Genomic DNA, 13,050 nt, shown 5'->3' with positions numbered 1-13,050 from the left:
CTATTGATAACCTTAACTTCTTATCAACTGTTTTGAAATAATTTAAGTAATAGAAGAGTCCATCCTAAAGGAAATCAGTCTTGAATATTCATTGGAAGGACTGATGCTGAAGATGAAACTCCAATACTTTGGCCATCTGATGCTACGAATTGACTCATTGGAAAAGACCCTGATGCTGGGAAAGATTGAAGGCAGGAGGAGAAGGGGACGACAGAGGATGAGATTGTTGAATGGCATCACCAACACGATGGATGTGAGTTTAAGTAAGCTCCAGGAGTTGGTGACTCCAGTACTCTTCCCTGGAGAATCCCAGGGATGGGGGAGCCTGGTGGGCTTCCATCTATGGGGTCGCACAGAGTCGGACACGACTGAAGCGACTTAGCAGCAGCAGCAGCAGGAGTTGATGATGGACAGGGAAGCCTGGTGTGCTGCAGTCCATGGGGTTGCAGAGAGTCGGCCATGACTGAGTGACTGAACTGAACTGAACTGAACTATGTGCAGGGGGCAGCACCATGAGCTTGGAATGTGCTATCTCAGTTAAGTGCCAAGACTTAAGCACGAAGTAGGGGTTATTATACCATTTTATTCACCGGCAGAGCTGTCATGCAAGTCCCAGTCTGCCTGATTTTTAAGCTCATCTCCTTTCAACTTGACCTGCCACTGCTCTCTGTTCTATTTCTCTCACTGGGATATAAAAATGTTAAGAATGTGAAGCACATGAATTTTCCAGGAAGATGTGTTAGTCTAAATGTAACTTTTTTTGGGAAAAAAAAAAAAAAAACAACAACGAAAAGTTAGTTTCCTAGATATGCCACACATTTGTTCCAGATGTCAGATAGAAATGATTTCAAACAGCAAAATGCAATGATAATTGTTGGAAAAGTGAGAGATCATTCAAAAACATTAGGGGGAAAGTGAGAACTCTGCCTTGGCAAGAATTTGTGATTTCCTAGGGGAAACAGCATTTCTAAACAGCAAAACTTTAGAATTAGTTTCCAGAAAATTTATTGTTTAAACTTATGTTCTGCCCTGTGAAGGTAAGCCTCTGAACTCATGTTGTTTGTTCTTCAGTCATTTTTTGGTTACCTGTAAAAGTTGACCAGTTAGGTTAGGAAGGGTGCTATTTTATCTCTGTGTCTGCTTCCTTCTCCCACTTCTCTCTGTTTAAAAGAGAAGAGAGTGCAACTACCTTTGAATACCAACCTTTCCCAATTCTACTTTCCATGTGGTCTGCACAGGCTGGGAGGGAGGAGATACAAATTTGTTCTAAAGTCATTGCATCTTAACAAGCCAACCAACAAATATTTAGTCAACAAATGACTCAATGGACATGAGTTTGCGCAAACTCTGGGGAATAGTGAAGGACAAGGAATCCTAGCATGCTGTAGTCCATGGGGTCACAAAGAGTCAAACACGACTTAGCAACTGAACAACAGCAACCATTCCTTGGTTCTACTAATTAGTCGTCTCCTTCCTCCTTTTACCATCTGAACAATTAGTAAATTTTCTCTGTTCTCTGGGGCTTCCCAGGTGACTCAGTGGTAAAAGAATCTGCCTGCCCATGCAGGGGACACAAGAGACGCTGGTTCGATCTCTGGTGGAAGTTTCCTTGGAGGAGGAAATGGAAACCAACTCCAGTATTCTTGCCTAAAGTATCTCATGGACAGAAGAGCCCAGGGGGCTACATTCACAGGATTCCAAAGAGTCAAATACAACTGAGTAACTAAGAATGCATGTATGTTCCATTCTGCATAAAACATTATACAAAGATAGCATAATCAAGCATTTCCTCATTATCCCCCTCCCACCCCTTGATGATGAGCCAGTGAACATTTACCAACACATTACTGTTCAACTCAGAAGTGGCAATTTCGGGTGTGGAGGTATTGCTGAAAGTGGGGGGAGGGAATAATGGGGGAGCAAGGTCTCTCATAGATGCCTCAGGAGGGAAGAAAGGCTGTAATCTATTAATAGGACACTGAGCAGGAACACAGTACCCAGAAGTTCCTGACCTTGGGCTCCAAGCAGGTCAAGCTAGAGATGTTTTGAGGAAGTGCCTTATTTCATGATTAACGTGATTTCAAATACATTGTTTGGCTTGACATTGCTAACTTAAAACACACAAAGTGAGAGTTGAAAGTTAAGTTTTATTTGGGGCAAAATGAAGGCTACAGCTTGTTAGACAGCATTTCAGAGAGTTCTAAGAAAACTTCTCCAAAGAGATAGGGAGGAGGTTTAGTCTATGAGTGATTTTGTTGAAGGGGGAACACAAGCAATCAAGCACACATTTTTGCAGAACGTTTCTGCTAGTCATGAGGAGCAGATGTCACCATGAAGGAATTTAGTGTTTTTCTAGATATGAAGAGATGTAAGAATTGGGCTTATAAAATCAGCTCCTGAAAAATCCTGTCTGAAGACCTGTTCTGCCAGCTTTTCGCAGAGCACAGAGTGCCTCATTTCTGCGCTCCACCCTGAGCTCCTTTCAAGGGGGTGTTGAGGGTCAAAAGCTGTAGCAGCACATGATTTAATCCTTGTAGGAGTAGATGGCAAGTGCCAAATCGTGGTTGACAACATTGAGGTGAAAATGTCTAGTGCAGCCAGGCAGTTGGTGGGGAACTTGGGTTTTGCAAATGTTCTGATAGAGGCATGGTTCTTGAGGCAAGCAGATAGATATTTCAGAAAACATCTATGTCTTTTGAGCTGACAGCGCATGTTCAGTCGCTTGAGTCGTGTCTGGCTCTTTGTGATCCTATGGACTATTGTCCGCCAGGCTCCTCTGTCCATGGGATTCTCCAAGCAAGAATGCTGGAGTGTGTTGCTGTACCCTTCTCCGGGGGATTTTCCCCACCCAGGGATCAAACCCGCATCTCCTGACGCTCCTGCATCATAAGCAGATTCTTTACCACTGAGCCACTGGGGAAGCCTATCTGATCTGAGCTGACCAACTGGAGCCGTTTTTGCAACTCATCCTCCAGGCTGATAGTCACCACAGCCATCTCCCACCTGGCAGGGAGGATACAAGAAGGGGGGCATCCAAATGTCTAGTGGAGTTGAGATGTGTTGGCTGAGGTGCTGGCATCTCCAATAGCAAGCTCCTGGGCTGGGGCTATGTCCTCTGAGTCTCTGGGGTCTTGGGGATGGTGGTGGCCAGTTCCAGGGAAGGTGACCTCCCTGGGGAGAGACTCATGGACTGGCTGGCTGGTGTCATGTTCCGAGTGTGTATGCTAGAGGCCTGTCTCAGAGTGAAATCACAAGTGCAGGATCTAATGCTAGTTGAGCACATCTCAGTGAGCTCTGTAGGATCATCACAGGCACCTTGCAAAGGAGAGTGTGATATCTGTGACTCAGCTCTGTGGAGAGTTCCTCCGTAATGCGTAACTTCTGGGCACACTGATGGGTTAATTGTAGGAACGTTTTGTGAATGGCAACTTCACAATCCAGAGAGTGTCCCACTGAGATTATATATATAGTAGGATCATTAGGTGGAGAAGGCAATGGCACCCCACTCCAGTACTCTTGCCTGGAGAATCCCATGGGTGGAGGAGCCTGGTAGGCTGCAGTCCATGGGGTCGCTAAGGGTCGGACAGGACTGAGCGACTTCACTTTCACTTTTCACTTTCATGCATTGGAGAAGGAAATGGCAACCCACTCCAGTGTTTTTGCCTGGAGAATCCCAGGGGCAGGGGAGCCTGGTGGGCTGCCGTCTCTGGGGTCGCACAGAGTCGGACACGACTGAAGTGACTTAGCAGCAGCGGCAGCAGCAGGATCATTAGGACACAAACCTGCCAGCCAGATGGGTCTCGTTTGATTACACTGGGAGGCCATTCTGCCTGGCTTGTAATCTGAGGCATGGTATAAGGAGGGAATGGGCTTCCCAGGTGGCTCAGTGGTAAAGAATCTGCCTGCCAATTCAGGAGATATGGGTTCAATCCCTGGGTGGGGAAGATCCCCTGGAGAAGGAAATGGCAACCTGCTCCAGTATTCTTGCCTGAGAAATCCCATAGATAAAAGAGCCTGCTGCTGCTGCTGCTGCTAAGTCGCTTCAGTTGTGTCCGACTCTGTGCGACCCCATAGACGGCAGCCCACCAGGCTTCCCGTCCCTGGGATTCTCCAGGCAAGAACACTGGAGTGGGTTGCCATTTCCTTCTCCAGTGCATGAAAGTGAAAAGTGAAAGTGAAGTCTCTCAGTCGTGTCCGACTCTTAGCGGCCCAATGGACTGCAACCCACCAGGCTCCTCCGTCCATGGGATTCTCCAGGCAAGAGTACTGGAGTGGGGTGCCATCGCCTTCTCCGAAAGAGCCTAGTGGACTACAGTCTGTGGGATCACAAAAGAGTTGGACACCACTGAATGACTGAACAGCAACAATAAGGATGGAACAGCTCCTTATGTATCACTTCCATTGGCGCCATTCAATGTAGAGGGAGGTGAGCTCTGGGTCAGAATCGACACCTGGTAGCTCACTGGCTGAAACTCTTCTCACAGGGCTTGATGCTCAGCCACCCTCCCTGCATCTGTTTTCCTGGCTGATTTCCACAGGTCTCAGGGGTCTACTGGAGAAGGCAATGGCACCCCACTCAGTACTTTTGCCTAGAAAATCCCATGGACGGAGGAGCCTGGTGGGCTGCAGTCCATGGGGTCGCTAGAGTAGGACACGACTGAGCGACTTCACTTTCACTTTTCACTTTCATGCATTGGAGAAGGAAATGGCAACCCACTCCAGTGTTCTTGCCTGGAGAATCCCAGGGACAGGAAGCCTGGTGGGCTGCTGTCTATGGGGTCGCACAGAGTCGGACACGACTGAGGCGACTTAGCAGCAGTAGCAGCAGCAGTTTGCTGGCGCCTCCTTCAGGGCAGCAGTCTCAGTTCAGTTCAGTTCAGTCGCTCAGTCATGTCCGACTCTTTTCGACCCCATGAATCGCAGCACGCCAGGCCTCCCTGTCCATCACCAACTCCCGGAGTTCACCCAGACGCACGTCCATCGAGTCAGTGATGCCATCCAGCCATCTCATCCTCTGCCGTCCTCTTTTCCTCCTGCCTCCAATCCCTCCCAGCATCAGAGTCTTTTCCAATGAGTCAACTCTTCACATGAGGTGGCCAAAGTATTGGAGTTTCAGCTTTAGCATCATTTCTTCTAAAGAAATCCCAGGGCTGATCTCCTTCAGAATGGACTGGTTGCATCTCCTTGCAGTCCAAGGGACTCTCAAGAGTCTTCTCCAACACCACAGTTCAAAAGCATCAATTCTTCAGCACTCAGCTTTCTTCACAGTCCAACTCTCACAACCATACATGACCACTGGAAAAACCATAGCCTTGACTAGACGGACCTTTGTTGGCAAAGTAATGTCTCTGCTTTTGAATATGCTATCTAGGTTGGTCATAACTTTCCTTCCAAGGAGTAAGTGTCTTTTAATTTCTTGGCTGCAGTCACCATCTGCAGTGATTTTGGAGCCCAGAAAAATAAAGTCTGACACTGTTTCCCCATCTATTTCCCATGAAGTGATGGGACCGGATACCATGATCTTCGTTTTCTGAATGTTGAGCTTTAAGCCAACTTTTTCACTCTCCACTTTCACTTTCATCAAGAGGCTTTTGAGTTCCTCTTCACTTTCTGCCATAAGGGTGGTGTCATCTGCGTATCTGAGGTTATTGATACTTCTCCCAGCAATCTTGATTCCAGCTTGTGCTTCTTCCAGTCCAGCGTTTCTCATGATGTATTCTGCATATAAATTAAATAAGCAGGGTGACAATATACAGCCTTGATGTACTCCTCTTCCTATTTGGAACCAGTCTGTTGTTCCATGTCCAGTTCTAACTGTTGCTTCCTGACCTGCATACGGGTTTCTCAAGAGGCAGGTCGGGTGATCTGGTATTCCCATCTCTTTCAGAATTTTCCACAGTTTATTGTGATCCACACAGTCAAAGGCTTTGGCATAGTCAATAAAGCAGAAATAGATGTTTTCCTGGAACTCTCTTGCTTTTTCCATGATCCAGCAGATGTTGGCAATTTGATCTCTGGTTCCTCTGCCTTTTCTAAAACCAGCTTGAACATCAGGAAGTTCACGGTTCACATATTGCTGAAGCCTGGCTTGGAGAATTTTGAGCATTACTTTACTAGTGTGTGAGATGAGTGCAATTGTGCGGTAGTTTGAGTGTTCTTTCGCATTGCCTTTCTTTGGGATTGGAATGAAAACTGACCTTTTCCAGTCCTGTGGCCACTGCTGTGTTTTCCAAATTTGCTGGCATATTGAGTGCAGCACTTTCACAGCATCTAGATACCATCAAAGATGGAGTTGCTTTGGCCTAGCAGGTTGTTTCCTCAACCCCCAAGATGCCTTAGTAACCTGGATTCCTGGGTTCCAATGTGGATTTCACTTCCTAATGTGACTGGCATCTGGCCCCATTGCTTCATGGGAAATAGATGGGGAAACAGTGGAAAAATAAAAAACTTTATTTTTCTGGGCTCCAAAATCACTGCAAATGGTGATTGCAGCCATGAAATTAAAAGACACTTACTCCTTGGAAGGAAAGTTATGACCAACCTAGATAGCATATTCAAAAGCAGAGACATTACTTTGCCAATAAAGGTCCGTCTAGTCAAGGCTATGGTTTTTCCAGTGGTCATGTATGGATGTGAGAGTTGGACTGTGAAGAAAGCTGAGTGCTGAAGAATTGATGCTTTTGAACTGTGGTGTTGGAGAAGACTCTTGAGAGTCCCTTGGACTGCAAGGAGATGCAACCAGTCCATTCTGAAGGAGATCAGCCCTGGGATTTCTTTAGAAGGAATGATGCTAAAGCTGAAACTCCAATACTTTGGCCACCTCATGCGAAGAGTTGACTCATTGGAAAAGACTCTGATGCTGGGAGGGATTGGAGGCAGGAGGAAAAGGGGACGGCAGAGGATGAGATGGCTGGATGGCATCACTGACTCGATGGACATGAGTTTGGGTAAACTCCGGGAGTTGGTGATGGACGGGGGGCCTGGCGTATGATTCATGGGGTCACAAAGAGTCAGACACAACTGAGCGACTGAACTGAACTGAACTGAACTGAATGTGACTGACACTCACAAGGCAGAGGGCCTATGTCCCTCTCTCTGAGATCCACACAGTTTTCCGCTAGTGGCTTCTGGAGCTATAATTTCCACTTCTTATAAGATTTTTGATGAATTTTGTTTAATTAATCAGCTTTTATAACCTGAATAGTGAGGTAGAATCAGTGACCTGTGCTTGGTGGCTTGTACTGGGCCATCGTGTGGGCCAATGATAGCTGTATAATCATGATTTCTAAGCAATTTCGTTCCCTTAGTTTTTCTGTAATTACAGAGTCATACTGCACAATCCACCCTCAGTAGGGTTGCCAGTATGTGGAAGATGGCGAGATTATGGCAAAGTCAAAATGTTAAGGGGAACATTTATCTGTGATTGGACATGAGTGACATCCTCTCTAAGATGACGGAAGTGAATGTTCCCTGGAGGTACCATCGGGGAAGTCTTTGGAGAAGACTGTCAGTGATATGAGGGATTTAGAGACCAGGAGTGACTGACTGACTGGCCAGGAATTAAGCAGTATTAGAACTTAAGGTAAAATATTTGTCCTTTAGGGAGATCATTTATTGTTTAAAAGCTTGAGGAACATGTCTCTGGGTAAGCCACCTGTCTATAAGTCTGGCCACTTGAGATCAGTAAGGTGGAAATTCCTAAGATTCCACATTCTGGATGGATGTTAGCTAGATGTAGGATATGACTGAACAGCTTGGGAAGCAAAAGGGTACCTTGATTTGACTCTACAATGTCTGGTAGGCCAAAGAGAATGAGCACATCCCTGCTGAAGAGGGAGATTACATGACGGGAAGCAGTGTTTCTGGAGGGAGAAGCCAGTGGGAATCTAGTGAAATTACCCACCAGAATGGTTTCGTACCTTCTAGTTCCAGAAGAGGGCAGCGGCCCTGTGATAAAAATCTCTTGCCAAAGCAGTAAGGTCTGTCCCCTCAGGGCATGTGTCCCCACCTGGGAGCCTTCCAGTTTTGTTTGGGAGCAAAGGGGGCACTTATCTGCTACCATTTTGGCTAGAAGCAGGGTGAGGAAGATGCTGTGCCTGTTTGCCCCGAGTCACTCCCCAAAGGCCTGATATGATGTGAGCTAACTCTACTAGTGAGTGTGTTGTCTCTGGAGGAATAGTTGTTTCTGGGGCTGTGTCTGATGCTCTGAGATGTAGCGCATGGGGACTTGGAACAAGTGTGCAATTTGGATAAAGCGTCTGCAATGTTGTTACGATATTACAGTATCTTTTTGGTGTTAGTGTGTATGTGTGTGTGTGCATGTGTGTGTGTGTGTGTGCAGAGGCATGTTAAGTGACCATCATCAACGTATGTGACCTGGTTATCTCTAAATGGAGGCATCCCAGAGAGGCTTTCCCCGAATCATGAAACAACCCTTTTGCCATTGTCCAGTCCAGGCTTGGAGTCTACTGACAATAGCCCAGGAGTCAATAAAGATGCATTCCCTTAAAGAGTCTCTCTCCTAGCAGTCTCAAAATTATTACATAAGGATTCAGAGCAGGACTCCCCAACATGTGCTACTTTAGCATGTGGGTTATTTTGAGCTACAGGCAATAGAGACCCTTAAAGGGAAACTATTGTCCCTTCCTAAACTACCTAGACGAATTTAGATTGGAAATTTTCCCCAGTAAAAGAATTATTACCAAGAATCTCTCACGTATGTGGGAGTCTCTGACCCTCTTATATATGTGGGGTTCCTGAATGTATGGAATGACATTTGATTTTCTGTTAATCCTGTTAATTTAATTGTGGTGTGCTACACTTTGCCACCCCATGCAGCCCACCAGGCTCCTCTGACCATTGGATTTCCCAGGCAAGAATACTGGAGTGGGTTGCCATTTTCTTCTCCAGGGCATCTTCCTGACCTGAAGATCAAACCTGCATCTCTTACATTGGCAGGTGGATCATTTACCACTCAACCATGTGGAAAGCCCCTAGATCTGGGAAGTCAGGAGAACTTAGAAGGGTACAGGATAGCATTTTTCCTCCCCAACAATTACACTAATACTTCTGGAAACAAACCTATGTTTATGAATTGAAAATTTTTTCTTTATTCAGTGGCTGTACAGTTCCATTTTCTGGGTGTATCTTGATTCATTCAAAGGGTATTTTGTGGGTATTCAGGTTGTTTTTAATTTTTTACAATGAATAATTAGTAATAACAAAGAATAACCTTGTACATAGGTAGATTTTTATTCTAAGTATGTATCATTAGGATAAATTTCTGGAACTGGGGCTGCTGAAGAAAAGCGTAAATGCGTAAGCATTTTTGCATATATTGTCAAATACTCCTGCAGAAGGGGTAATAATATTTGTATGTTCATATCAGAGAAGGCAATGGCACCTCACTCCAGTACTCTTGCCTGGAAAATCCCATGGACGGAGGAGCCTGGTGGGCTGCAGTCCATGGGGTCGCTAAGAGTTGGACACGACTGAGTGACTTCACTTTCATTCTTCACTTTCATGCATTGGAGAAGGAAATGGCAGCCCACTCCAGTGTTCTTGCCTGGAGAATCCAGGGACAGAGGAGCCTGGTGGCCTGCTGTCTATGGGGTCACACAGAGTCAGACACGACTGAAGCAACTTAGCAGCAGCAGCAGCAGCAGCATGCAGTGTTTGGAAGGTTCTATGTACCCACATCCTTGTTAACAGAGTGTATTGTTAAGCTTTCAAATTAGAAATAATTTCTCAGTACAGTTTTATTCACATAGATTTTTGCACTTTTAAATTTATTTAACAAGGCATAATTTATGCACACATGCACAGATCTTGAGTGCACATTTTGCTGATATCTGATAAATGTTCACATCCCTGTAACCCCCATGTTAATCATGAAATAGAGCATTTCCATCATTCTAGGGAGCTCTCCAGTGTCCATTCTACTCAGAACTCCACACTTCCCTCCCCAGAAGCACCTACTGAGCTATTCTACCATCATTGCTTAGTTTGTGCTGTTCTTAAGCTTCATAAAATAGAATCAAGCAGTATGGTCTATTTTGTATCTGGATAATTTTGTATAACATATCATTTGCGAGGTTTATTCGTATTGTTGCTAGCATTATAATAATTTATCCTTTTATTGCTGTGTAATATTTTATTGGATGAACATGCCAGTTTCTCTGTCCATTCTTCTGTTTATGGACATTTGGATTTCCAATATTTTGGCTATTATGAAAGTTACTAGAACAACCTTGTTCAAATCATACACACACACACACATATTTTTCAATGGCTGTGCAGTTTGTCCATTTGTTGAAGCAATTTGATTCATTCAACCAGTATCCTATGGATGGATGAGTATTTAGGTTGTTTATAAAGATCTGTTTCTTTAGGTAATATATATAACATGCATATATTAACATTATAACAAATTGCCAATTTTCCCATGTGACCATCTCATTTTTACTATTGCTCAGAATGTATGAGACTTCCAGTGCCACATCTTCGCCACCATTTAGGCAGCTGGCTTTCACAAATTTGTTATAAACGGGTAATGCAGTAAGTGAAAGTGGTAGTCGCTCAATCGTGTCCAACTCTTTACAACCCCATGGACTAAAGCCCACCAGGTTCCTCTGTCCATGGAATGAATTCTCCAGGCAAGTATACTGGAGTGGGTTGCCATTTCCTTCTCCAGGGGATCTTCTTGACTCAGGGATTGAACCCAGGTCTCCTGCATTGCAGGCAGATTTTTCATTGTCTGAGCCACCAGGGAAGCCCAACACTTTAATTCTATATTATTATATTTTTATATGCAACCTGTGTGGAGATAAATGATAATTTTTTTCTTTTCAGATCTCTTAATATGGTATATTACATTAATTGGTTTTCTAATATGGAACCACCCTGGATAATTTTGGAATAAACTAAATTCAAGCATCAGATCAGATCAGTCGCTCAGTCGTGTCTGACTCTTTGTGACCCTGTGAATCGCAGCACGCCAGGCCTCCCTGTCCATCACCAACTCCTGGAGTTCACTCAGACTCACGTCCATCGAGTCAGTGATGCCATCCAGCCATCTCATCCTCTGTCTTCCCCTTCTCCTCCTGCCCCCAACCCCTCCCAGCATCAGAGTCTTTTCCAATGAGTCAACTCTTCACATGAGGTGGCCAAAGTACTGGAGTTTCAGCTTTAGCATCATTCCTTCCAAAGAAATCCCAGGGCTGAACTCCTTTAGAATGGACTGGTTGGATCTCCTTGCAGTCCAAGGGACTCTCAAGAGTCTTCTCCAGTACCACAGTTCAAAAGCATCAATTCTTCAGCACTCAGCTTTCTTTACAGTCCAACTCTCACATCCATACATGACCACAGGAAAAACCATAGCCTTGTGTATTATTTTTTAATGTATTTTTAATTGGTGGATAATTCCGTTACAATATTGTATTGGTTGCTGTATAGCAACTTCCAACTAGCTATCTAATATTTTTAATATGCTGTTGAATTCTATTTTCTGGGATTTTTAGGATTTTTAAATCAGCCTCATATGTGAAATTAGCTTATCATTTTCTGTTTTTTTTCTTCTATCTTTATCAAGTTTAGTTATCAATTTTATGTTCTCTTTATAAAAAGACTTTGAAAATTCTTTTTTCTTCTTTTCTCCCCTTAGCCTCTGGAATAAGTTATGAAGTATTGTGACTACCAGCTTCTTTGGAAGTTTGATAAAAATTCCATGCAAAACCATCTGGACCTGGTGACTTTTTATGAGATGGTTCTTTGATTTCTTTTTCCCTTTCTTCTATGAAATTGGTTTATTTAAGCTCTTGTATCTGTACTAGTGTCAATTTTTACAAATTACACTTTCTTTTCAATTTTATCTATCTTTTCTAGGTTTTCAAATATATTTTATGTTAATATATCATAGACATTCTCAACAGTCTAACATATGTTTCAATTTCATCTGTTTCGATGGTTGTTTCCCAATTCATTTTTATATATTGCTGTTTTCTCTTACTCCTTATTTGTTTGTACTGTAGTATTTCTTTTATATATTGCTAGATTTGATTCATTAATGTTTTGTATAGAATTTTTTTTACCTATGTCCATGAGTCAGATTGATCTGTTGTGTTCCATTTCTATAAAATCTTTGTCAGATTTTTCATCAAGGTTATACTCGTCTTATAAAGTGACCTGGAAATATTTTTTATTTGCTCCTTATTTTGAAGAACTTAGGTAATATTGGTGTTTTTCTTCCTTAAATGTTTAGAAGAATTCACCTGTTAAACCATCTGGGCCTGGGGTTCTTTTCTGGAAAAGTTTTTAAAATAACAGATTCAATTTCCATAACAGAGGACAATTAAGATTTTCTTCCTATTTATGTCTATTTAAGTAAAATTTTTCAAAGGAATTTGTTCTTTTTATCCAGTTGTCAAATTTACCAGGCATATAATTTTTATGTACCATATACTTATTATTCTTTTATTGTTTGAGAGCTCTTTAGAGAGGCCCACTTTCAGATATTTGTAATTTTTCCTCCTTTTTTTTTCCTCGCCTAGTCTTGCTGGGGGTTTCTTAATTTTATTAATCTAGTCAAATAACTAAGTTTGGCTTTGCTAATTTTTAGTGCCAAATTTTATCCATTTTATTATTTTCTCCTATATTTTTAAAAATAATTCTTTTACATTTTGAAATTTGCTGTCCTTTTTTCCTTCAACTTTTTGAGGTTAAAAACTGAGGCTATTGAGTTTCAAATTTTATTCTTTCCTAACAAATACATTTAAAGCTATGTTTTATTCCTAAATACTGTTTTAGTTATAGCTATCATTTGTATTTATTGTGTTTTCATTATAATAGAATACAAAAGTATATTTTTTATTTCTTTTACGATGTCTTTGATCCATGGTTTATTTAGAAGTGATTGCCCAGTTTCAAGTCGTTGTAAATTTTTAAGCTCTCTTTTGTTTTTGATTTCTAGCTTAATTTCATTATAGTCTGAATGATTCCAAACTTAGAAATTCATACAATTTTTGTATAACTAAGGTTTTCTTTGTGGCCAAC

Source organism: Bubalus bubalis, chromosome 2 (assembly GCF_019923935.1).
Source record: "Bubalus bubalis isolate 160015118507 breed Murrah chromosome 2, NDDB_SH_1, whole genome shotgun sequence".
In the NCBI taxonomy this organism is placed as follows: domain Eukaryota; kingdom Metazoa; phylum Chordata; class Mammalia; order Artiodactyla; family Bovidae; genus Bubalus; species Bubalus bubalis.
Note: the sequence above shows the minus strand (reverse complement) of the source record.